The sequence below is a fragment of the Narcine bancroftii genome, chromosome 5, assembly GCF_036971445.1.
Source record: "Narcine bancroftii isolate sNarBan1 chromosome 5, sNarBan1.hap1, whole genome shotgun sequence".
Classification (NCBI taxonomy): Eukaryota; Metazoa; Chordata; class Chondrichthyes; order Torpediniformes; family Narcinidae; genus Narcine; species Narcine bancroftii.
This window is the reverse complement of record NC_091473.1, coordinates 223,884,196-223,908,663: the sequence shown is the minus strand read 5'-3', so window position 1 is coordinate 223,908,663 and position 24,468 is coordinate 223,884,196. Positions and strand designations below refer to the sequence as shown.

The 24,468-nt window shown below is 44.2% G+C and overlaps 1 protein-coding gene and 1 long non-coding RNA gene across 5 annotated transcripts in view; both read right to left on the bottom strand.

The window, feature by feature from the left end:
• Positions 1–24,468, bottom strand: part of LOC138764954 (AT-rich interactive domain-containing protein 2-like) — a 278,904-nt gene that overhangs the window by 129,183 nt on the left and 125,253 nt on the right. The window lies entirely within an intron of this gene.
• On the bottom strand, positions 11,195–12,171 carry LOC138764955 (uncharacterized). The gene is made up of 2 exons (XR_011358385.1): positions 12,061–12,171; positions 11,195–11,404 (listed from the first exon to the last, which is right to left on the bottom strand). It is a non-coding gene; the product is annotated as an uncharacterized lncRNA (long non-coding RNA).

Below are 24,468 nucleotides of genomic sequence, written 5' to 3'. Positions count from 1 at the left end.
AAAGCATAGAAACAAGCCAACTTGGCCATTAGAGTCCATGCCAAACACTTTCTCCCACCTAATTCCACTCTCCTACACTCAACCCGTAACCCACCATTCCTTGCCCATCCATACACATATCTCCTTAAATTGAACCTGCCCCCACCATTTTGTCTGGAAGCTTGTTCCGCACACTCATCACTCTCCGAGTAAGGACGCCCACCCTCATGTTTCCTCTTAACATTTGCCCCCTAACTCTCAACTCGTGTCCTCCCCTTTTCTTAAAGGAAAAAGGTGGCATTGGCTAGGGCATTTTTGGTGGTCTGGAAGGCCTCAGTCACCTCCTGGGTCCATTGTGTTTTTATTGGCTCTTGCCACGAGGGGAAAGAGGGCTCATGATGCAGTCCACCGTAGGTATGAAGTGGCGATAAAAGCTAACCATATCTGCAAACTCTAGTAGTCCCTTCACTGTCAATGGCATGGGGAAAGAGAGAATAGCATCCACCTTAGTGTGCAACGGTCTGGCTCCAAAGTGGGTGGCGTGCTCGATGGGGTGTGGCTGGTGATTAAAATGTTGTTGATGTAGGCAAAGGCAAATTGCAGATCTATCAGCCTCTGGAAAGTCTGAGCCGCATTTTTTAATCCTGAAGGGCATGCAGATGAATTCAAGCAATCCAAAGGGGGTTATGGCAGTTTTTGGTAGGTCTTCGGGGTGTACCAGAATCTGGTGATAGCCCCTGATGAAGTCCACCCTTGAGAATATCCATGCCCCTTGCAGGTTAGCAGTGAAGTCTTGGATATAGGGCACAGGATATCTGTCCGGTATGGTGGCTTCATTGAGGTGGTGGAAATCTCTGCATGGCCTCCAACCACCCGTTGCCTTGGGGACCGTGTGGCAAAGGGAGGCCTCAGGACTATCGGAGTGCCGCACAATGCCGAGTTCCTCCATCTTTTTGAACTCGTTCCTGGCTAGGTTGAGTCTCTCAGGGGGAGATGCTGTGCCCTGGCGGGGGGAGGGCCCTCTGTAACGATTTGGTGGCTCACCCCATGTTTGGGTTCTGCCGAATTGAAGTGAGCCATGGTGATGGAGGGGAATTCTGCTAGGACCCGAGCAAATTTGTTGTCAGCAGTACTCACTGAATGCAGGTAGGGGCTGGTGAGTTCAGTGCCCTTGAGTGAGAGTGACTGAAATGTCTGGGCATGCACCAGCTGATGCCCCTGATATCCACCAGGAGTGAGTTGGCCTGCATGAAATCTGCACCCAGCAATGGTATTTGCACAGCCGCCACCGTTAACTTCCAAGTGAAATGTCTGTCCTCGAAGCGAAGGGGAATGGTGTGGGAGCCGAATGTTCAGATATTGGAGACGTTTGTCACTCGGAGCTCCTGGCTCACTTTGCCACAGCGGGCCGAGAGGCTGACTGGGGGAATGACGCTGTACTGTGCCCCAGAGTCCACCAAGAAATGTCAGCCCGACAGGCAGTCTTGAATGTGTAGCAGGCTATGCAGTTGGCCAGTTGTCATGGCCATTAACGATGGCCAGCCTGGGTGTTTTCCTGGGGAGCCAGCATCAACAGGCCTTGGAACCCACTGTCGGTGACAGAAACAGTGCTGCTCACTGGTGGGGCATGGCATTTGGGTGGTCGGTCTGTCATCTTCCTGGTCGGGCACTGATGACGTGGTGCAGTCAACTGCTTGAGTGAGGCGCAGGAGTCCCTCTTTGCTGCCCATAACAGATCTTCTCGGGCAGCCACCTTCCTGGGGCTATCGAAGTCTTCCTCCGCGATGAGCAGTCGGATGTCCTCGGGCAGACTCTCCAGGAGGATCTGCTGGAACAGCAGACAGGAGGTGTAGCCATTGTTGAGAGTGGGCACATTGCTCATGAGGGTGGAAGGGGCCCTGCCCCCAAATCATCGATATGCAACAGTTGGGACAGCTATTGAGAGCCCAAAAGTGCGGGTTAACAGCTCTTTGATGGATACATTCCTTCCTTGTTCTGGGGGCTGCTGGAGGAAGTCAATGATGTGGGTTGCATATCCTGTTTTACCCCATCATTAAAGACCCCTAACACCCTGGTCACAACCTCTTCTCATTGCTGCCTTCAGGAAGAAGTTACAGAAGCATGAAAAACCAGCACTTCCAGTTTCAAGAACAGTTTCTTTCCAACAACTATTGGATTCTTGAACCTCCTCTTGGTTTATTAATCATGGACTTCTCAGATAGCAAAAGGACTGTTTGCCCTATAGCAAATCAATTTTTTTTGCACTTGGATGAAGGAGAATATTTACATCTAATGTATTTATTGCCTCTTTTAATGTAATTCAATTAATTTATCACTATAGTTTGTCTTTGCAAGCACCCATTTGGCTGAAACATTTTGCGCAGACGTACATTGTATAATGTGCATGACAATAAACTCATCATCATAATTGGGCGTCATGGTTAGCATAGCAGTTAGTGCGACCAACCAACCTGAGTTCTAATCCCGTACTCTCCATAAGGAGTTTGTACGTTCTCCCCGTGCTTGCATTGGTTTTCCCAGGGTGTTCTAATTTCCTGCCATCCTCCAAAACATAGAGTTGTAGGTTAATTTACAAGTAATTGAGCCCCATGTGTCTAAATGGCCTTAATCAGCTTCTACTGTGATGTAAATATGACAATGTTGAAGACACAACCACCTTCATCTGTATTTTCAATGTTTGCTTTTCACTGCAAGATCAAAAATTCATTTGACTGGTAATTGTGCCAAGTTCAATACCATTCATAATGTCTGATAACAAAGCTACGTGCTGCAACTCCTGGACAATTTTTAGGTATTGGATAGCAAATGAGGAATAAAGTATACACTGCACAAATGACTGAGAATGACCTTCAACGAGGAAGAATCCAAACATTTCCTTTTGATATTCAAATAGTCCTTGCATTACAAAATCCATTTACCATTAACATCCTGAAAATCTTCACTGACCAAAACCTGAACAAAACTTGGCACATTAGGATTAGGAATTGTATTCTGAACACAAGTGAAGCCTTTTGTTGAGAAGTGTAGATTTGGAGAATTCCTTAAGGAGGAAATCTAAGATCAAGCAGCAGCAACCAATCAAGAACAAATCTTGCACAAATGAAAAGATTTTGTCAAGCTAGAGCGGGCCTGGAGAAGATTTACATGGATGCTGGCAGGACTCAGGATCCTGAGCTCTAGGAAGAGGCTGAGCAGGCTAGGGCTTTATTCATTGGAGCACAGGAGAATCAGGGGTGATCTCATAGAGGTGTACAAAATTATGTGAGGAATAGATTGAATGAATGAAGAACTCTTTCACCCAGAGCAGGTGATGAACAGAGTAGTTAAGGGGGGTGATTTTACAGAAACCCTGAGGGGCAATTTCTTTCCCCCACAGAGACATTTTATTTAGCATGGGCAAGTTGGGCTGAAGAGATGAATGCCATTAATCCAGAATGAATTGTTCCAGAATTGTCACATCCATCCTCAAAACACATAGGTCATATCTAGTTTATTAAGAAAAAGTAACTAGCTCAAATAGAAGTTATTCCACTACATGAAAGGAGCTGTTTGTACAAAGTTCGTTTGATCTGCCACTACATTCCATCACCACATTGCTAATATTCTTAACACTTTTGGAACTATGTGGCTCAACAAGCAACTCATTTGCAACAGTATTCCAAGACAAACTTTGCATACTACTTGCACACAAGATATAGGAGCAGAAGTAGGCCATTCAGCCCATCAAGGCCACTCGGCCATTCCAGAATGAGTTAATCATTCTCCCACTCAGCCCAACTGCCCAGCCTTTTCCCCATAACCTTCGAGACCCTATTCTGAAAACTATCAATCTCTGCCTTAAATACACCCAATGACTTGACCTTGACAGCAAATTGGTAGCAAATTCCAGAAGTTCACCACTTTCATTTGCATCATTGTTTTAAATAGATACCCTTCAATCCTGAGTTGTGCCCTCTTGTTCTGGACTCCCCTACCATGTGAAACAACTTTGCCACATCTACTTTGTCCCAGGCCTTTCAACATTCAAAATACTTCTGCGACATTCTCCCTTGTTCTTCTGATCTCCAAGGAGAACAATTCAAGAGCTGCCAAAAGTCCCTCATATGCTAATCCCTTCATTTCAGGGATAATTTTTGAGTATTTTCTCTGGACCATCCCCAATGCTAGCACATCATTTCTTAACCCTAATTTAATCCTATTGATTGCCTATCCTTCCTCACAATCTTATTATATAGTGTCTACTTGTGCATATTCTGCCCGACTCACTGCCCTCTCATTCTGGTTCCCATCCTTCTGCCAAACTAGATTAAACATTCCCCAACACCTATAGCACACTCTCCACACAAGGAGATATTCCATCCAGGTGCAACCCATCTTTTTTTGTACAGGTCATTCCTTGTCCAAGAGAGATACCAATAATCCACGAATCTGAATCCCTGCCCCTGCACCAACTCTTCAGTCACATATTCATCTACCATAACTTCCCATTCCTGCCCTCACTGGCATGTAGCACAGGCAGCAATCCAGAGATTACCACCGTTGAGGTCTTATTTTCTTAAGATCCCTTCCTAATCCTCTATATTCCCTCTTCAGGACCTCATCCCTTTTCCTATCTATGTTATTGTACTTACGTGGACTACAACATTTGGCTGCTCACCCTCCTTTAAAATTGCCATGAAAATCCCTAAATAAAGACATAGCTTACCATCATCCAGTCCTTCTGCACTGGCTCAACTGCTCCAGGGGGGCTTCCCCTCAACTGGTACGGGGGGCTTCCCCTCACCTGCTCCTCCTTCAGGCCTGGTCGCTTCCCAGCGTTCCCTCGGCTTCACTCTCTCCAGCACCACCTTTTCCTCAGTGCCAGTTCCCTTCTCTCCTCCTTCCTCCCGTGTTGTTTCGCCCTCCTTGCCCCTGCTGGGCCTCCACGCTCTTCGGGCCAGACCCCCTCCACTCCCACTCACCTTGTACATCCATTCCCGCTCTCTGGCTCCTTGCGGCCCTCCTGCTCCTTGGCCTCAGCAGCCTTGGTGAAGGAGTGAGGGGAGGAGGGGGGATGGGAAAAGGACATTTCTGGGTGGCAGGAGGGAGCTGGAGGTATACCCATGGGGAATAACAATTGGAAATTCCTTGGGACACAGAGTCACACCAAAATGGTGCTGGAAGCTTTAATAGCAACATCCTGTTAAATTAAGACTGACAAATTGTTGAGAAACAAGTGATTCTAAATGAGGAAAAATAGATCAACTCTCCAGTGTGCCATTTATTCTTGAATAACATCTTTTTTTTTTTAAATCACAATTAGCACGTGCTTTAAATATTATACTTGAAATTAGTATTCATTTCACTTTTGTAATCAATCTGATTTTCTGGTGTTTGAGGTATTTAATGTGCTCTTAGATATTTTAATAAAACGAGACCAACACTGGAATTAAGGCCACAGTAGGACACACACCCAATGGCCCTTGGCCCTTCCATAATCAGCAGCAAGCTAGACTGCGGCATCTGAGCCATCTCCAGCACCAATAACTGTGGGGGACCTGGATGGTTGCTCCTGGGTTGCGGGCCAACGGTGTCATCGCAACGTCATTAGCCCTCCCCTTTGTAGCCGCTTTCAGCGGCATTCGTTTTACGGAGGAGGTAGAGTGACTTCACTCCGCCTCGAAGTGTACCCACCTCAGCAGATGGAAGCTGGAGCATATTCCAGCAGTCCATCCACCTTCAGACCTTTTATGGAGATAAGTGCAGTGATATAAAGACAGAAAAATCTCTGTCTTTGCATTCACCTTTTTTTTCTCTATAAAAGGGCCTCTAGACAAGCAACTACAGTGTGTTTTGTTAATGGTACACCTGCAAGTAACTGTGCATGAATGACAGAGAAAGAAATGCTTTGAATGGTTGTTAGGATGCAAATCAAGTGGGGCTACTTTTTCCTGGATGGTGTCAATCCACTTGAATGTTCAACACTAGGCAAGTGAAGTGTCTTTCAAGATACTCATGACTTAGTAGATTGTGGAAATGTTTTGTGTGTTGAAAGTTAGTCACTTGTCCACTGTAATAAAACTGAAATTAAAATTAAAATTTAAAATTCTGGAAATATTCAGCAGATCGGGTATTATCTGTGGAAATGGAGAGTTAAAAATAGTCGCTTTCAGGTGGAATCACCTGAAGAATGCAGCTCCAGAGTGGCTGCGGGTGTCTGCGAAGGGACTTTCAGGTGGCAGCACTGAAGGCGGTGTTCTGCCACCTGAAAGGTCCGAAGCGGGGAGAGGTGCCGCGGAGAAAAGGCCGGCTCCAGAGTCAGGGCATCCATCTGACAGCCCCCTGGCGCGGGACTACAGGTCTGGGGCAGCCGGAGCAGGACTACAGGGCTGGGGCGGCTGGTGCCGGACATCAGGGCTGGGGTTTTCCAGCTGCTGACATCCCACACCAGAGTACTGTCAGGCAGCAGGGACTGCTAGGTACCTGAAAACTGCGAGCCGCTTTGCCTTGTGCTGCTTTCAGGTGCAACAGGGGATTCTCCGAACCGGAGAATATACATACCCGAGGAGTGTTAGGTAAGTGCTTCTCCTGGCCGGGTTCTCCACTTTCAGGTGGCCACCCGACAGCCACATTGGGGTAGAATAGACGGCTTTACAGTCGGGTATTCTGGCCACCTGAAAGCAGCTAATGTTTCAGTCAAAAGACTATTCATCAGAAAAAACTTGAAAACTTCAGTCTGGCAAAGGTTTTTGGATCTGAAACATTAACTCTGCCTCACTTTTCCAGCTTTTTCAGTTATCATTTCAGATTTTCAACATCTGTAATGTTTCATTTTATTAATGTAGGTTGTCCTGTTGAACTTCTGGTCATTGATAGTGGGGTTTAGATGAAGTTAACATCATTTGAATGTCAAACTTGGATGATAGGACTCTCTTTTGATGGAAATTCCTCATTACTTGCCACTGTTAAGCCACAAATGTTGCTTTCCACTTTTGCCTTGAAGTATAGTACTTGGCTTTACCATACAAAAACATTGGATGCTTCAGATGCGGAACATTTGACAACAGAATGAACATGGCACAATCAACAAAAGTGATAGAAGGAAGTTCATTGATGAAGTGGCTAAATATTGTTGGACCTAGGATACTACCCCAAGAAATTCCTGCAGAGATGTCTTGACCTTGGACAATCATAAACATCTTTTCTATGAAAAATGACTTCAACCAATGGAGTCTTGGTAAAACTGAAGACAGTGGACAAAGAAAGGTTCCTTGATTACTTTTTTTTTAATTTCAGAGATCCTGCATCATAACAGTCCCTTCAAGCCATGGGTCCATGCCACCCAAATACACTAACCCGTATGGTTTGGAGGGTGGGATGAAACCCACATAGTCACAGGAAAAAAGTACAAACTTCTTAGGCAATGTTAGATTTGAACCCAGATTGCTGGCATTGTAATAGCATTGCACTAGCTGCTGCACTAACCATGCCACCCCACATCAAGAGCTGTCACACTTGCTTCACCTCTGGAATTTAGCTCTTTGATCTATATTCAGAATCAGAATGTATTGTAATGAACAAGTCACAAAATTTGTTGTTTTGAGGCAGCATCACAGTACAAACATTCACATGGCTGTGCAGTGATCCAGATCAATCAATCCTGGCAAATCCCAAACTGATCAGGTATGTAAGTTATTGTCGAGGGATCCAGGGAAAATTAGAGGTTTTTTTTTAAAGTTTCTCATCAGTTCACTAACAACAAAAGTTGGATGATTTAAAAAAACCTACAGCTGGATACAAGCCCAAATCTAGATCTTCTCGGTCATTTGAATGAAGATGGTTCCAAATTTTTATGTCAGCCCAATCCTACCCAACTATAACAAGCAGATTTCAGCCCCATCCTCCAAATCTCAGTCTCAGTTTCTCTCATCTGTTGCATGTAGATGTGGATTTTCATAAAAGAAAAATTACATAGTACTTGTTTGTGTATGGAAACATGCAACAAAAAATTTGTTCAATCAACAACACAATAAAATTACTATTAAATATCCACATCAAGTTCACTAACATTTCCATCATTGCCATTTGAAATATTGCTTGATACATTAATTGAAAAAGTCTATATGTTGATGTATTTAATTAATTTGAAGTGGAAAGTCACTTGTGAGCATCACTTCCAACCAAGCAGAGAGGGGTTGGCCTCAGTGTGGGTGATCCATTGGGATCAGCACATTAATGTGACAAGTGTGAGTCCATAATGTCCATCAATGTGCAGGATACTCTTTTCCATTGACTAGATCAAGTAAACAAGGATGTCCTTTATCTCCGGCTTTGTTTGTTTTAGCAATTGAACCTTTAGCAGAGTTAATAAGACAAGATTCTAATATTAAGGGTATGAATGTTAGTCAAGAGAAACACAAGATTAATTTATTTTCTGATGATGTTTTGGTTTATATGACAGATCCTATAAATTCTGTGTCAATTATATATAAGATAAGAATAATTACAACCCGATATTTCACCATGTTATGTCTTTGTTAAAGGAGATTATACTCAGTGTAAGGAATTTGCTCGATTTAAGTGGCCAGATGATGGAATTAAATATTTAGGGATTAAAGTTGACAATTATTTAAATAATCTATATAAATTGAATTACTTACTTTTACTTAATAAAATTAAGAATGATTTAAATAGGTGGAATGGTCTGCCTATAATTTTAGTAGGTAGAGAGAATTGTATTAAAATGAATATTTTTCCATGGGTTCAATACCTGTTTCACTCAATTCCTTATTGGATTCCTCAAAAATTATTTAAGGATTTACATTAGAGTATTTGGAAGTATTTGTGGAAAGGAAATATGGTGAGAGCTTGTTTGGAAAAATTGACTTGGAAATTTGAATTAGGAGGTTTGCAACTTTCCTATTTTAAGAATTATTATAGAGCAGCTCAATTGAAATTTATTAATGGGATGTTTGATTTAGATAAATTCTCACCTTGGGTTAAAATAGAATTGAGTAGAACAGGAAAAGATTCTATGCAGGATTTTGTTTATAAATAGAATGCAAAATTGTTAACAGGAGTTCGAGATACACCAATTCTGAGACATTTAATTGAATTATGGAATAAAACAAATTATAAAACAAATTATGAAATAGGTGGAAAAGGTCTGATTTCTTGATAAATGCCTGTATCAAAATAGACCTTCCTTTTTCAATGAATAATCAAATTTTGAGAACTTGGAATCAAATGGGGATTAAGAAAGTACAGGACCGTTTTGAAGCTGGTAAATTTATTTCTCTTCAACAAATGAAGGAAAATTTTGATGTCCCAAATAGTACCTTTTTTTGTTACTATCAGGTTAGGACTTTCTTGGTTGACGTTTGGCTATAATTTGATATTACCTCGTCAGAATTAATTAGAATTATTCATAAGTAAGGATGGTACAAATAAGTTTATTTCAGAGATGTATAAATAACTTCAAAAAGCTACTCCCAAGTTAGGAATTCATATATCAAGATTAAGATGGAAATTTGCTTTAAATAGACAAATAGATGAAAATGTTTGGATGCAACTATGGAAGGAAAATATGACAAAAGTTATTACTATTAGATATAGACTGGTTGAATATAATTTTCTACATCAATTACATTTAACTTCTCATGAATCCAGCATTATCAGATTTATGTTTTAGATGTGATCAGGAAGTTGGTTCATTTTTTCAATTCTACTTGGGAATATTCTAAAGTAAAACCTTTTTGTTAGAGCAATGGTTCTCAACTTTAGTCTTTCCACTCACATACCACTTTAAGAAATCCCTCTGCCATCGATGCTCTGTGATTAGTAAGGGGTTACTTAAGGTGGTATATAAGTGAGAAGAAAAAGTTTGAAAACCACTGTTTTAATCATGCCTAATTGATTCATTATGTGTATAGTTTCATAACTCCAAACGAAATGGGCCAATGACAATTTTTCTCATGCTAAATAATTCAGTACCCCTTACTAATCACAGAGTCCCTATGGCATAGGGAAAACTTTAAGTGGCATGTGAGTGGAAAGAAAATGGTTGAGAACCTCTGGGTTAAAGGTTTAAAAAATCTTTGGAGAAAATATCAGGGGTTAAACTCGCACAAAATCTGATGCTAATTTTGTTGGGCAATATTAAAGTGGTTAGTTCTAAATGACGATTAACTATGTTTCAAATTGAATTTTTATGATTGGCTTTAGCTGTTTCTAGGAAGTGCATAGCCATTATTTGTAAATCAGATATGGATTTAGGGATGGAGAGATGGCATGCTGAAATGCGTTCTTGTATTCCACTTAAGAAAATAACAATTTACATAATAAATGTCATTTTTTTTTAAAATATAGAGCCCATATTTATAGTATGTGTGTAAAGGACTCTTGAAAGCCCATCCCTTTGGTAACCTTCAACTCCATCATTGTTTGTATTGAGAATCATATTACTTTTTGGCATTCTCCTATATTATTTTTTTCTTTCATACTTAGGGTAGTGTTGGTGGGTGGGGGTTTGGGGAGGGAGGGAGGATTGGAGGGATAAAAGTGTTTTTTTTTACTTTCTACCACATTTGTTCTTTTTATGGTTTTATTGACTGTGATTGTGGGTTTTTTTTAAAAATAACATGCTCAAAAAAATGTGCAGGGCACTCTGGAAATTGCAGCAGAAAATTCGGAGTTGAAATGTTATTAATGTTCAATAAGAGGTGTTTGGGTGTTCAAACAAATCATTTTCATCTGCTTTGCTGGTGCTAGTATAGTACAACTCTGATTATCCAAAATGGTCGGGTCCAGATCTATTTCAGATGACTGAATTTTTCAGCTAACTGAAAAAACAGTCCAGTAGCAACAGCAAATCACTTGTACTGTTGTGGCGCTCATCGTCATGGCGAACCGGCCCCACTTGTATCGCCACGTGGCGGGGCAGCCATGGGGAAATGGTGTCGTCAGAGGTTTCTCTCTGACTCCAGCATCCCTTCCAGCGCGCACCCTGGGCAGCGATTATGATGTCACAATGCACCAGGAGACTGAGCTCATGCTGCCCTTAGAGAGACGTGCATCAATATGGTGGCTGTGTTTCTCCCATTGCTCACACCGCCACAGTATCAATGTTTAAACAACAACAAATAACAAGGGAAGGCTTTTAAAGCATAAAAATGTTTAATTTTCACACAAAAAAAAAAGCTGGGTAGGCCAGGTATCAAATTACGAAGAAATTTAATAGAGGAACGACACAAAGTTGAGTGGCATGGTATCAAGATAGCTCTTTCAATGTCAATAAGACAAAGGAGATGATCATTGACTTCTGGAAAGATGACAGAGTCCTCAACCCCGTCCACTTTAATGGCCCTGAAGTCAAAAGAGTAGATATCTTCAAGTTCTTCAGAATAAATTTCTCCAAAAACCTGACCTGGGACAAACACATTTATGCAATGGTTAATAAAGCGCACCAATGTCTCCACTTTCTTAAAAGACCAAGGAAATTCAACATGTCCCCCTTATTGCTCAACAAATTCTATAGTTGTACCATCAAAATCATACTTGCTAACGTGGTATGGGAACTGCTAGGCTCAAGATTAGAAGCAGAAGGTAGCAAATGCAGTTCAGAAAGTAATGCAAATTTCCCTCCCCTCTGTGGGCTCTTATCTATGTTTTCTGCTGCCTAGCCAACATAGTGAAGGTCCCATTACACCTCTTCACTTCCTCCTCTTATCAGAGAGAAGGCTTAAGAGTGTGAAAGCACACACCTACATTGCTAAGACAGTTTCTCCCAGCAGACATCTGGCTCCTGAATGAATATCATAACAGAGCCATCATGCTGTCCTGTCTTGGTGAGAATTGATCTTTCTTATTGCAATCCTATAACCTGTAACAGCCATGTGAATGTTAGAGATAACCTGATAATCTGCTTGCAGAAGTCACTGTACTTGGTATTTTGTGACAAATAAACTGAAACTTAATTTAAACTTCAACTGTTATCACAGGAATAGGATATTAAAAGTAGCATTGATTCCATAATGTACAAAAATTAAATAAAATCAAATTTTTCAAAAGCCTGTAACTTACTGTTTAAAATCCTGCCTATTTCCTCCTGTCAATACCTTCTCTGCTGATACAAAAGCTAAATATACAATCATAGTTTATGGTAGTATTTTCAACTAAGTTATAAAGGTTATGAGTTCAAGAAAAACGCCAAAGCAAGAACAAAAAAAAAATGCAGTTGATCTTTAAGGTTTAGTTCTTTGCATGGGTGTGACATTTAAGGGATCTCGAGTTCAGCACATGACTTTTAATTCAAAGGGTCTCTCGGGAATGTTGCGCAAACAATTGTTACAAGCCAGAAACCATTTGATCACTTGATCTAAACACAAGGTCACCCCTTTACATCCAATACAAAAACACCTGGCTTGGTGGTTCAAAAAAATTCTCAAAGAGCTGGTAGCAGAATTCAACGATAATTGCTAATATTACATCATCATTAAGCAATTACAGTACAGCCAAGTGATTCAGATCAAATCTAATATGTGACCTTCCTGAAGGTTACCACTTTAATATGTGTAAAGTGATAATTGTTATAAGCCCAGAGGACTCCAAAACCCAGCACCAATAGAAATTCACCAAGATAATAGTTAAACAGAAGTTGCTTTTAATTTTCTTTAAGTATAACAAGATCAAACATTAACTTATTACTATTAACAACCCCCTTCTAATTCTAAGCGCACGTGTATGTAATGTGTACATGTTCAGGAAAGTTCTTTTGTTTCATTGTCCATTCAGTCACTTCTCATTTCTCCAAGTTCAGGCAATTCTTATACTGTGCACAGAATTTAACATTTATGAATCTTCACCAGACTCTGGTGCTTAAAGTTAAACAGCTACCACTCAGGAAGGTTATTGTTGGTTTCAGAGAGATGTTTGTTGCTAGTTGAACACACACAAAATGATTTCCTATAATCAGTCACTTCAAGTGTCTTGCCGAAGAAACTAACTCTCTCTCTCTCTCTCCCTACTTGCAAGCCACATGACCTTCTTAGAACAGCAAACTGCAACTAAACAGATTGCAGAACTGGACCCAATCTCCTGAGCCCGTTCATCTGTTGCTTTCAAAACAATAATCCATTACTCCACAGCACCTACTTGTGAAGACTCTATAGGCATTCTTCAGTTTTTGTCTGGCTTCAGCAAAGCTCTGGCATTTTAAATAAGATCTGTTTTATGAAGTGTTTGTTTGTGACCTACACTGCCCCCCACAATCTATCTCCTTCAAAAACCTTATCTATACATAATATAAAATATAATATAATCCATCACATAATAAGTAAGAAATCATTTTGGAAGCATGTGCTCAACATGATGGTATGACCTTATTTTGAAAACCGTCCTGTTTACTGTTTGACTTGTAAGTTTCCCATTTTGAAATGCCACAATGGAAATGCTCATAAACCAATGTTCAGCTAAAAAGAAATATGCCAAAGTTAACTGAAAAAAAAACAATGGCTTGAAAAGCACTGCAAGTAATTTAACAGGAACAGTGGGGAAAAAATGGACAACAAAAATAAATTTTACTGCATACTGTGATCAAAAAGAACTTGAAGCAATTTTTTAATGTAATGGCCAACTTGACTTTGAGAGGTTGGTGATGAGCAACCTTCTTGAAGTGTTGTAACATTTCATTCAAAGATACTGCTGACGTGGACTTTTACCCCCTCCTTAAATCTTCGTCCGCGAAGCCAAGCCAAAGAAGAAAACTCCTATAATATTGTTGGGTAGGAGTTGCAGAATTTTCTCCAAGCCATGATGAAATAAAGGGAATTTATTTCCAAATCAGGATGCCATAAAAATTGATGGGAACCTGCAGGTGGTGCTGTTTTCCATCTCTGCTGTCCTCATACTCCTCTGTGATAGTCATTATGGATTTGAAGGTTTGATTAGCTTAAGTGAGTAACTAAGATGCATTTTGTAGATGGTACATATTGTTGACACACTAATAGTGAAGGAAATGAACCTCAATCAAGTGAGCTTTGTCCTGGATGATGTTGAGCCTCAAAAGTTGTTATGTAAATTATTCCAATCAACAAACTGTTGCAGGGTTAAGAAATAAGAGGCAGCAAGGTTCAGTGAATTCTATAATTGACTAAGAGGCTAATGAGGAAAACATGCAGGCACAAGAGATCTCAGAAATGTAAACCCATGGAGATACCACAAGAATGAGAATGAGGACAGCCTAGGTAAGAAAATACAGGGGGAAGAGCTGGTGACGCTTTAATTATCCAGGCAAATATGAGTACAGGAGTTTGGGTAGGTTAGGAGAGGGTGGTAGTGAGGATCGAGGGAAAATGGGTATTGACAAAGAGAGATCTGTGAAATCAAAGACATTAGTGCCAATATGGAGTGAAAAGGTATGATGTATACAAATATATGGATCAAAGAGTTATTGGCTTGAGGCATTTAAAAAATAGGGAAGTGTGAGACCATGAGGGATTTGGCCAATAAGGCCAAAATTTTAAAATAAAAACTGAGTTTTAAAAAAGATCAAGAGTGACAAGAGTGCAACTGGTGGCAGAAAGATCAAAGGGTAACCCATGGAGGAGGGAAAAGTTGATGTGGAAATTGCACATGTGGAAATCAATGGGTTGTACGTGGGATGAAAGGGGGAAGAGTAGCTTTGCTTGTCAGGGAAAAATATTACAACTGTGTTCAGGCAGAACAGACCTGAGAGCTCATCTACTGAGGCTATATGGGTGGAGGTATGGCCATGCTCATAGTGTTGTATTATTGTCCACCAAATAGTCCACGAGAATTGGAGGAGCAAATCTGTTGCAAGATGGCAGACAGCTGCAGGAAACATAAGGTTGTGATAGTAGGAGATTTTAAACTTTCCACATATTGACTGGGACTCCCATTCTATAAAAGGGCTGGATAGCTTGAAGTTTGTCAAATGTGTTCAGAAAAGTTTTCTAAATCAATGTATAGAGGTACCAACTAGTGAAAGTGTAATTCTGGATTTCCTATTAAGGAAAAAGGCAAGACATGTGTAGAGGAACACTTTTGGTCAAGTGATAATAATGGCATTAGTTTCAAGTTAATTATGGGAGAAGGATTGGTCTGGGCCTCAGGTTGAGATTCCAACTTGGGAAAGGACAATTTTGAGGAAATGAGAAAGGGTCTAGAATGCATGAATTGGGATAAGCTGTTTTCAGGCAAGATAAAACTTTGAGAGACAGATTTTGTATGTTGCTGTCAGGATCAAAGGCAAGGTCAGAAGACACAAGGAACCTTAGTTTCCAAGGGATATTGGGGATATGGTTCGGAAGCAGGTATGGGCAAAGGAGCAAATGAGATATTGAGGTATTTAGAAAATTAAAGGAAAACCTCAAAAAAGAAATTAGGAAGGCTAAAAGAAGTTGCTTTGGCAGACAATGTGAAGGAAAATCCTACAGTTTTCTACAGGATAGTAAGGGACAAAATTGGTCTCCTAGAAGATTAAAGGGGCCAGCTTTGTCTGGGGGATGGGGGAAGATCTTAATTCTTTCCCCCCCCCCACCCCCCCCCCCAATCAGTATTCACTCAGGAAAGGGATACAGAGTCGTGGGAAGTAAGGAAAGCAATCAGTGAGGACATGAAAACTATACAGATTAAAGAAGAGGAAGTGCTTGCTCTCTTGAACCAAATTAGGATGTGCAGGGGCTCTGGCAGAAATATTTAAAACGTTCTTAGCCATGGGTGTAGGGCCGGAGGATTGGAGGGTAGCTCACATTATTCCTTTGTTTAAAAAGGCTCCAAAAGTGACCCTGAAAATTACAGGCTAGTGAGCCTGACATCAGTAATAAGTAAATTATTGGAAGATCTTTTCAGAGATCGGATATACAATTATTTGGATGGCCATGGACTGATTAGGGATAGTCAACATGGCTTTGTGTATATTAAGTCGTGTTTAACCAGTTTTATAGAGTTTTTTTTGAGGAGGTTACCAGGAAAAGTTCAAGAAAGAAGGGTTGTGGATGTTCTCTACTTGGACTTTCGTAAGGACTTTGACAAAGTCCCACATGGGAGGTTAGTCAGTAAGGTTTAGACGCTAGGTATTCATGGTGAAGTAGTGGCTGGACGGGAGAAGGTAGAGAGTAAGTGCTGTATGATTGTTTCTCAGACTGGAATCCTGTGATCAATGGTGGGCCTCAGGAATCGGTGCTGGAACCATTGTTGTTTGTCATCTATATCAATGATCTGGATGATGATGTGAAAAATTGGATCAGTAAGTTTGCAGATGACTCTAAGATTGGAGGCACCATGAAAAGCAAAGATGGTTTTCAAAGCTTGTAGATGGATCTGGACCAGCTGGAAAAATGGGCTGAAAAAAAAATGGTAGTGTTGCACCTCGGGCGAGCAGAGTGACTTCACCGCCGACGTGGGGCGGAGCTCACACCGCCCAAACAGTTTGTTTGAAACCCCCAATGTGGTAGTGGTGTGTTTCATTCCTTGTAGCAGTTGCTACATTAGTGACCCCAGCGAGTCCAGGTGGTTTTCCAGCCTCCAGATATAGATTCAGCAGCAATCAGCACGGTCATGGTCAAACTCTCCCCCCCTTCTGGACGCATCGCCCACGCACTTGGTTCGGGCAGGCGGAAGCGCAGTTTCACCTCAGACACATCACCTCAGATGTCACAATGTTCTACCACGTCGTGAGCGTGCTCAACAAAGAAACCGCGGCCAGGGTGGACGACCTCATCCACCACCCACCGGAGGAAGGTAAATACCTCAATCTCAGAACCCTCCTCCTCGGCACCTTCGGGCTCTCCCAGCGGCAGCACGCCACCAGACTCCTACACCTGGATGGTCTGGGCGACAGAACCCCATCTGTCCTCATGGATGAAATGCTGGCGCTGGCAGAGGGCCACAGACCCTGCTTGATGTTCAGACAGGCTTTCCTCGAGCAGATGCCAGAGGACATCCAACTCCTGCTAGCAGATGAGGATTTCTCAGATCCATGCAGAGTTGTGGCCCGTGCAGATGCCCTCTGGTGGACCAAGCGAGAAAACGAGGCCGCCCTCAGCCAGGTCACCCACCCAGGACCCAATTGGCCGCAAGCGCACGCCAAGCACAAACCAGAACACCACTCCACCTTGCCAACTGCCATTATTGGCTGCTACGGCTGGCCGCGCTAACAACCTCCTGCATGTGATTGATAAGTCCAGTAGTCGGCGTTTCCTGGTAGACACTGGAGCAGAACTGAGTGTGCTTCCCTGACGGCCCTCGAGACCCACACCCGGGGATGGGTCTCAACCCTACGGGCAGCTAACGGATTCTCAGGACTTTCGGCACACGCAGCGCACAGATCCAGATCAGCAAGGACAAGTTCCGCTGGAAGTTTGTGCTAGCCTCGGTTGGGACAGCGTTGCTGGGAGCCAATTTCTTCCAGGCGCACCGCCTGTTGGTAGACATCAAAGACAAATGGTTGGTACACGCCCGCAACTTCCAATCCGTCCACCTTGACTCCAGACGCGTGCGACCGGGGGAATAGCTTCCATTAGCACCCCCAAGGACGAGTATTCTCGCATGCGCAACAATTTCTTCGTCATCCTGCAACCGCAGTTCACTTCCACCATGCCCCAACATGGAGTCCGCCACCACATTTCAACCCAGGGCCCTCCCCAACGCCAAAGCCAGGTAGTTGCCCCCGACAAGCTGCAACTGGCAAAGGAGGAGTTCTCCCGATTGCAGGAGCTGGGGACCGTCTGCAGGTCAGATAGCCCTTAGGCCCCCCCCCTCCACGTGGTCCGAAAGGCTTCTGGGGGTTGCCGCCCATGTGGGAACTACCGCTGCCCCAACAACACAACCACGCCAGACCGATAACCCGTCCCACATATACAGGACGTTACGGCCAACTTGCATGGCACCCAGGTTTTCTCGAAGGTCAACCTGGTACAAGGTTACCATCAATTTCCGGTCCACCCCGACAACATCGGCAAGACCACCATCATCACCCCGTTCAGCCTATTCGAGTTTCTGCGGATGCCCTCGACCTTAAAAACGCGGCCCAGACATTTCAACGGCTGATGGGCACAGTGGGCAGAGACTTGGACTTCGTGTTCATCTATCTCGGCGACATTTTCATCGCCAATTGGGACAATGATGAACACGAGGTCTATCTCCATGCGCTATTCGCCCATCTGGCAGAGTTCGGTCTCACGGTCCCTGCAGTTCCTGTGCCATACCATCTCCGCGGACGGGGCCGCCCCAGCATCCGAGAAGGTCGCAGCTGTACACCAGTTCCCGAAGCCTGACACCCTCAAAGGTCTACAGGAATTCAACGGAATGGTCAACTTTTACCACCGCTTCATCTGGGGGTGGCTCACATCATGCGGCCGTTGTTCGCATTGATCGCCGCCAAGAACAAAACCTTCGAATGGACGGAAGAGGATGAGAATGCTTTAATCACGACAAAAGACGCCCTGGTAAGCGCCACCCTACTAGCCCACCCGCAGCCTGACGCCCACACAACACTCTCAGTGAACGCTTCAGCCACAGCCTTCGGCGGTGTCCTGGAGCAATCAGTCAATGGCCAGTGACATCCGCTTGCTTTCTTCAGCAAGCACCTCCGCCCCCCGGAACTAAAATACAACGCCTTTGACAGGGAGCTCCTGGTCCTGTACCTGGCCATCAGACACTTACGGTACTTCCTGAAGGGCAGGCCATTCACCATTTTCACTGACCACTACTCACTCAGGCCCTCGCGATGTCGAAAGATCCCTGGTCGGCATGCCAATAGTGGCATCCGTCCTATGCATCGGAGTTCACCACTGACATCCGACACCGAGCGAGTAAGGGCAATGTCGTTGCAGTCGCGCTCTCAAGGCCCACCATCCACAGCCTCACCCCTGGCCTGGACTACTCCCAGCTAGCACAGGCACAGAAGGAGGATGCAGATGCACAAGCTTTCCGCACTGCCATCACAGGCCTTTGGCTCCAGGACCTCAAACTGCCGTATAGCCCTGATATGCTGCTCTGCGATGTCTCCACCGGCTTGCCGTGCCCGGCAGTCTCACTGCAATGGAGACCACAGGCCTTCAGCATGGTCCACGACTTGGCTCACTCCTCGGTTCACATGATGGCGGAACAGTTCATGTGGCATGGCCTCAAGACACAGGTAGCTCAGATGGCGAGAAACTGCACGCAGTGCCAGACCTCAAAAGTCCAGTGCCATGTAAAGGCTCCGGTACAGCAGTTTGACTCCACAGCCAAGAGGTTCAAACACATACACGTCGACATCGTGGGTCCCCTGCTGGTGTCCAGAGACGCCCGCTATTTGTTGACTGTGGTTGACCGCACAATGAGGTGGCTGGAAGCCATCCCGCTAAAAGACACTTCTGCCAAGCCCTGCGCCAGGAACCTACTCACCCACTGGATTGCCAGGTTTGGAGTCCCAGTACATATGATGAGCGACAGGGGTGCCTAGTTCACATCCGCCCTCTAGTCACAGCTGGCAAATCTCTTGGGGATCGAGTTCCATCACACCACTGTATACCATCCAAAGCCAACAACCTAGTGAAGCACTTCCACCGGCACCTAAAGGCACTCTCATGGCTCGCCTCACTGGCCCCAACTGGACGGACGAATTGCCCTGGGTCCTGCTCAGCATCAGAATGGCCCCAAAGAAAGACCTACAGGTATCGTCCGCAGAGTTGGTCTATGGCACCTCGTTGTCGCTATCCGGGGAGTTCTTCGGCCCAAGCATTGGTTCCGCAACCGGGAATCAGAATTTGCTGGCAGACTTGGGGGGGGGGGGGGGTGGGGGGGTAAGCTCGCCTCACACGCCCCCACCACGGCATCCGTCTGTCCTGCATCCCCAAAGAACTGGCCATGGTTGACTTTGTTTTCGTCCAGTGAGGCCCACACATGAGGGCTGCTACAAAGTCCTTCAACATTCAGGCAAGACATTAGCCCTGGACATCGGGGGCAAAAGGGAGATATTCACAGTCGACAGACTCAAGGTGGCACACCTGGGCCTTAGCTAGCCGGTACTGACGGCCCGGCCAAAACAACGGGGGTGGGGTTGTGTGGTGGCGCACATCCTTGTGGCAAACAGGATCCGCTTGTATCACTGCACCGACAGGGCAGCCGCAATAAGATGGCCCCATCGGGGGGGCCTCCGTGCCTCGTGGTTTAGGCCAGGGCGTGCGCCAATGCAGGGGTGGAGCTCATCCCGCCCTTAATAGGTGTGCACGAAGTCTGAATAAACAGTTCGTTTGAAATCCCCAACATAGTAGTTGTGTGTTTCATTCCTTGTAGCAGTCACTACAATAGATCAAATGTAATGAAGTATGAGGTATTACATTTTGGAAGGACAAACCAAGAAAGGACAAGCACAGTAAATTGTTGGGCACTGGGGGGGGTGGGGGTGGGGGGGGTAGGGTGCGGTAAAACAGAGGGATTTGGGAATACAGATATATAATTCCCCGATAGTGGTGTCACAGGTAGAGGTTGCAAAAAGAGCTTTTAGCATATTGGACTTCATAAATCAAAGAACTGAGTATAGAGTCGGGATGTTATGGTGAAGTTGTACAAGACATTGGTGAGGCCAAATTTGGAGTATTATATGTAGTTCTGGTCGCCAAACTACAGGAAGAATTTCAGTAATAGTGAAAGAGTTCAAAGAAGGTTTATTAGGATGTTGCTGGGTCTTCAGGTGTTCAGTTACAGGGAAAGATTAAACAGGTTAGGACTTTATTCCCTGGAGTGTAGAAGAATAAGGTGAGATTTGAAAGAGGTATTTAAAATTATGAGGGGGATAGACAGTAAATCCAATAGGCTTTTTTCCACTGAGAGCAGGTGAGATACAAACCAGAGGCATGGGTTAAGGGTGAAAGGGGAAAGTATAGGGGGAATGTGAGGGGGAACTTTGTCACACAGAGAGTGGTGGGCACATGGAATGAGTGCCAAATGAAGTGGTGAATGCAGGCTCATTTAAAATTTAAGAAGAATTTGGGCAGGTACATGGATGGGAGGGGTACAGAGGGTTATGAACTGGGTGCAGATCAGTGGGACTAGGAAAAAACTGGTTAAGCACAGACTAAAAGGGCTGAAGGGGCCTGTTTCTGTGCTGTAATGTTCCATGGTTGACAACTGTGAACTTCATGCCCAGTGACAATACCCAATGTGGCCAAGTCTATTTTGTAAAGTAATTAATTTAATATATTGTATAGCAAAAGAAGGACAATATACAAAGGTGAAAGGTAAATAAAGAAGGCAGACGGCCTGATGCCCTTTGTCAAAGAAATAACGGAGGCCATTAGCCAGATTTTTTTTTAAACTTTGAAGACGCTGATGGCAGAGCAGGGGGAAATCAAAGTACAGTTGGATAACTTGATGGAAAGAGCATCAGAAACAGTAGAGAGAATTGAGAGGCTGTAGGAAAGGTTAGGAGGGGAATGAAATGGTTGCATGGGAAAGGGATAGGGTAAGGATGTAGGAGAAGATAGATACCTTAGAAAACATCAGCAGGAAGAATAAGGTCAAGATTGTGGGGGTGAAGGAGGGTACGGAGGGGAGAGACACAGTGGAGTTTGTGGAAAAAGGGGTGTTGTTATAAGCCCAGAGGACCCCAAAACCCAGCAGCAATAGATATTCACCAAGACAAATGGTTACTTAAACAAAAGTTGCTTTTAGTTATCTTTAAACATGAAAATAGAAGCAAACTTTAACTTATCACTATTGACTTACTTAACCCCCTTCTAATTCTAAGCACATGTGTATGTAATGTGTGTGTAAGTTCAGAAAAGTTCTTTGGTTCACAGTCCAATCTCACTTCTCATTCCTCCAAGTTTACTGGTTGCAGGCAATTCTTATACAGTGCACAGAATTTAACATTTATAAAGTTCAGCAGGCTTTATGCTTGAAAGGTAAATGGTTACTGCTCAGGAAGGTTCTTGTCGGTTTTCAGAGAGAGATTTGTTGTATATTTACTTCCATCAGCCATTTCAGTGTCTTGCCGAAGAAACTTGCCCCCTTCAGGGTTCTCCTGACCTCTTTCTTTCAGGTCACCACAGAGTGGATTTTTGTTTCTCTTATTCCAAGTGAAACATTAGACAGTCAGTCCTCTCCTCTATCATTAACCACAAGGGCTTTGACCAGGCTGAACAAAGCACTTCCAAACCCATCTTTCAAATGAGGCTTTCCACAAGCTTGCCAGCTTGTCCTGTTCCAGTCCCAGCTGCTGTTGCTGGCTGTAACACTGTAGAGCACACATGTCAAACTCCGGCCCGCGGGCCAAATTTGGCCCGCGATATTATTATATTTGGCCCGTAAGATCATATTAAATATATATGAGAGTTGGCCCGCTGGCCGCCGCGCAAGTATAGCACATGCACAGCAGCAAGCACTACCATAGTAGTTTTTAGCACTTCCACAGCAGGCACAGCAGTACACCGATATAGTTAACGGGAAAGTTAATTAGATATTCACAGCGGCGCCGATACAACAGACCCGCCGCCTAGCTACAATGGACCCGCCGCCTAGCTCCATGTGGCTGGACGTGGTGGGTCACCTCCGCGTCTCCTTGAGCTTCATCTGTGGGCGGGTGCTGCTGGGCATCGAACTTTCCACTGGGGTGGAGGTCGCGGACGAGTTCCACTGCTCTCACGGTATTCCCGGTGAGATGGCGAGACCAGCGGGGACTCCTTGGGTTGTTGGCGGTGGTTGCGGTGGGCGGAGGCAGGGGCGGAGGAGGGAGAGGGGCCTGGGGGGGGGATGCCGCTCGGGCCTGCTGGCTGGGTTGGGGAGGGCTCCCTGCAGAGCTCCGCTCCCTGGCATGCTTCTTGGCAACGTGCGATCCTTGGCAGGCAAAATGGACGAGCTGGAACTTCGGGTGGCTGATGACCGTTATGTTAAGAACTGCGGCGTTTTTTTTTGTTTATTTAACTTCCGTGGTGCTGTCTGTGGTTGAGTTGCTGCATTGGTAACCTTGAACTGCTGTCTTTTAATCTCGTTGTATACTTTGTACAATGACAATAAAGCTATTTGAATTGAATTTGAATTGAATCCCAGAATGCTTTGCAAATGTGTTGGCGCCCCCACCTCCTCTGTTTATTTTCATTAACATCTGCGAGGTCCTGTTGCCTAACTCACATCTAATAAACCCCTTACAAAAAATGGCCAAACGAAAGATAGAAAACAGGACCTTTCAAGACAGGTGGGAGGCTGACTATATGTTCATCGTTTTAAAAGAGAAACCTGTTTGTCTTGTGTGTGGAGCCAGTGTGTCTGCGGTTAAAGAATATAACATAAAACGACACCGTGACAGAGGTGCACCAAAGAAAAGGTACAAGGACTGCCTAAAGAAATCTCTTGGTGCCTGCCACATTGACCACCGCCAGTGGGCTGATAACGCCTCAAACCGTGCATCTTGGCGCCTCACAGTTTGGCGGGCAGCAGCCTCCTTTGAAGAAGACCGCAGAGCCCACCTCACTGACAAAAGGCAAAGGAGGAAAAAACCCAACACCCAACCCCAACCCACCAATTTTCCCTTGCAACCGCTGCAATCGTGTCTGCCTGTCCCGCATCGGACTTGTCAGCCACAAACGAGCCTGCAGCTGACGTGGACTTTTTACCCCCTCCATAAATCTTCGTCCGCGAAGCCAAGCCAAAGAAAGATAAAACGACATTATGAAACAAAACACCAGGACAGATATAAGGATCTGAACGAGAAGCAAAAGCTCCAGAAGGTGGAGGAGATGAAAATAAGTCTGGTTTTACAGCAAACTATGTTCACCAAAGCAGAATCCCAAAGTGAGGCTGCTGTAAAGGCTAGTTTTATTGTGGCCGCAGAGATCGCCAAATCAGCCAGGCCCTTTACGGAGGGAGAGTTTGTTAAAAAATGCCTGCTCAAAGTTTGCGATGTCATTTGCCCAGATAAAAAGCAAACGTTTTTAAATGTGAGCCTGAGCAGAAACACCGTGGCTGCGCGTGCTTGTGAGCTTGCTACTAATCTACAAGAACAACTAAAGGAGAAGGGGAAAGATTTTATGGCATACTCACTTGCTGTAGACGAGAGCAGCGACACATCAGATACTGCCCAGCTATCAATATTCATCCGTGGAGTGGACACAAAACTTTCCGTTACAGAGGAACTTTTAGGATTAAAATCCATGCATGGCACAACCACAGGAAAAGAAATCTTCAAGAAGGTGTCCAAATGTCTCAATGAAATGATGCTGCCTTGGGATAAACTTGTGGGACTAACGACAGATGGTGCACCTGCAATGCGTGGTCAGAAAAATGGACTGGTGGGCAGGATTCGGGAGAAGATGCGGGAGAATCATGCAGGTGAGCTTACAGTTTACCACTGCATAATCCACAAGGAAGCCTTGTGTGGCAAAGCCTTGAAAACGGAGCATATTATGAACACTGTAACTCGAGTAGTTAACTTCATAAGAGTCAAAGGTTTAAATCACCGCCAGTTCAAGTCCTTTCTGGAGGAGT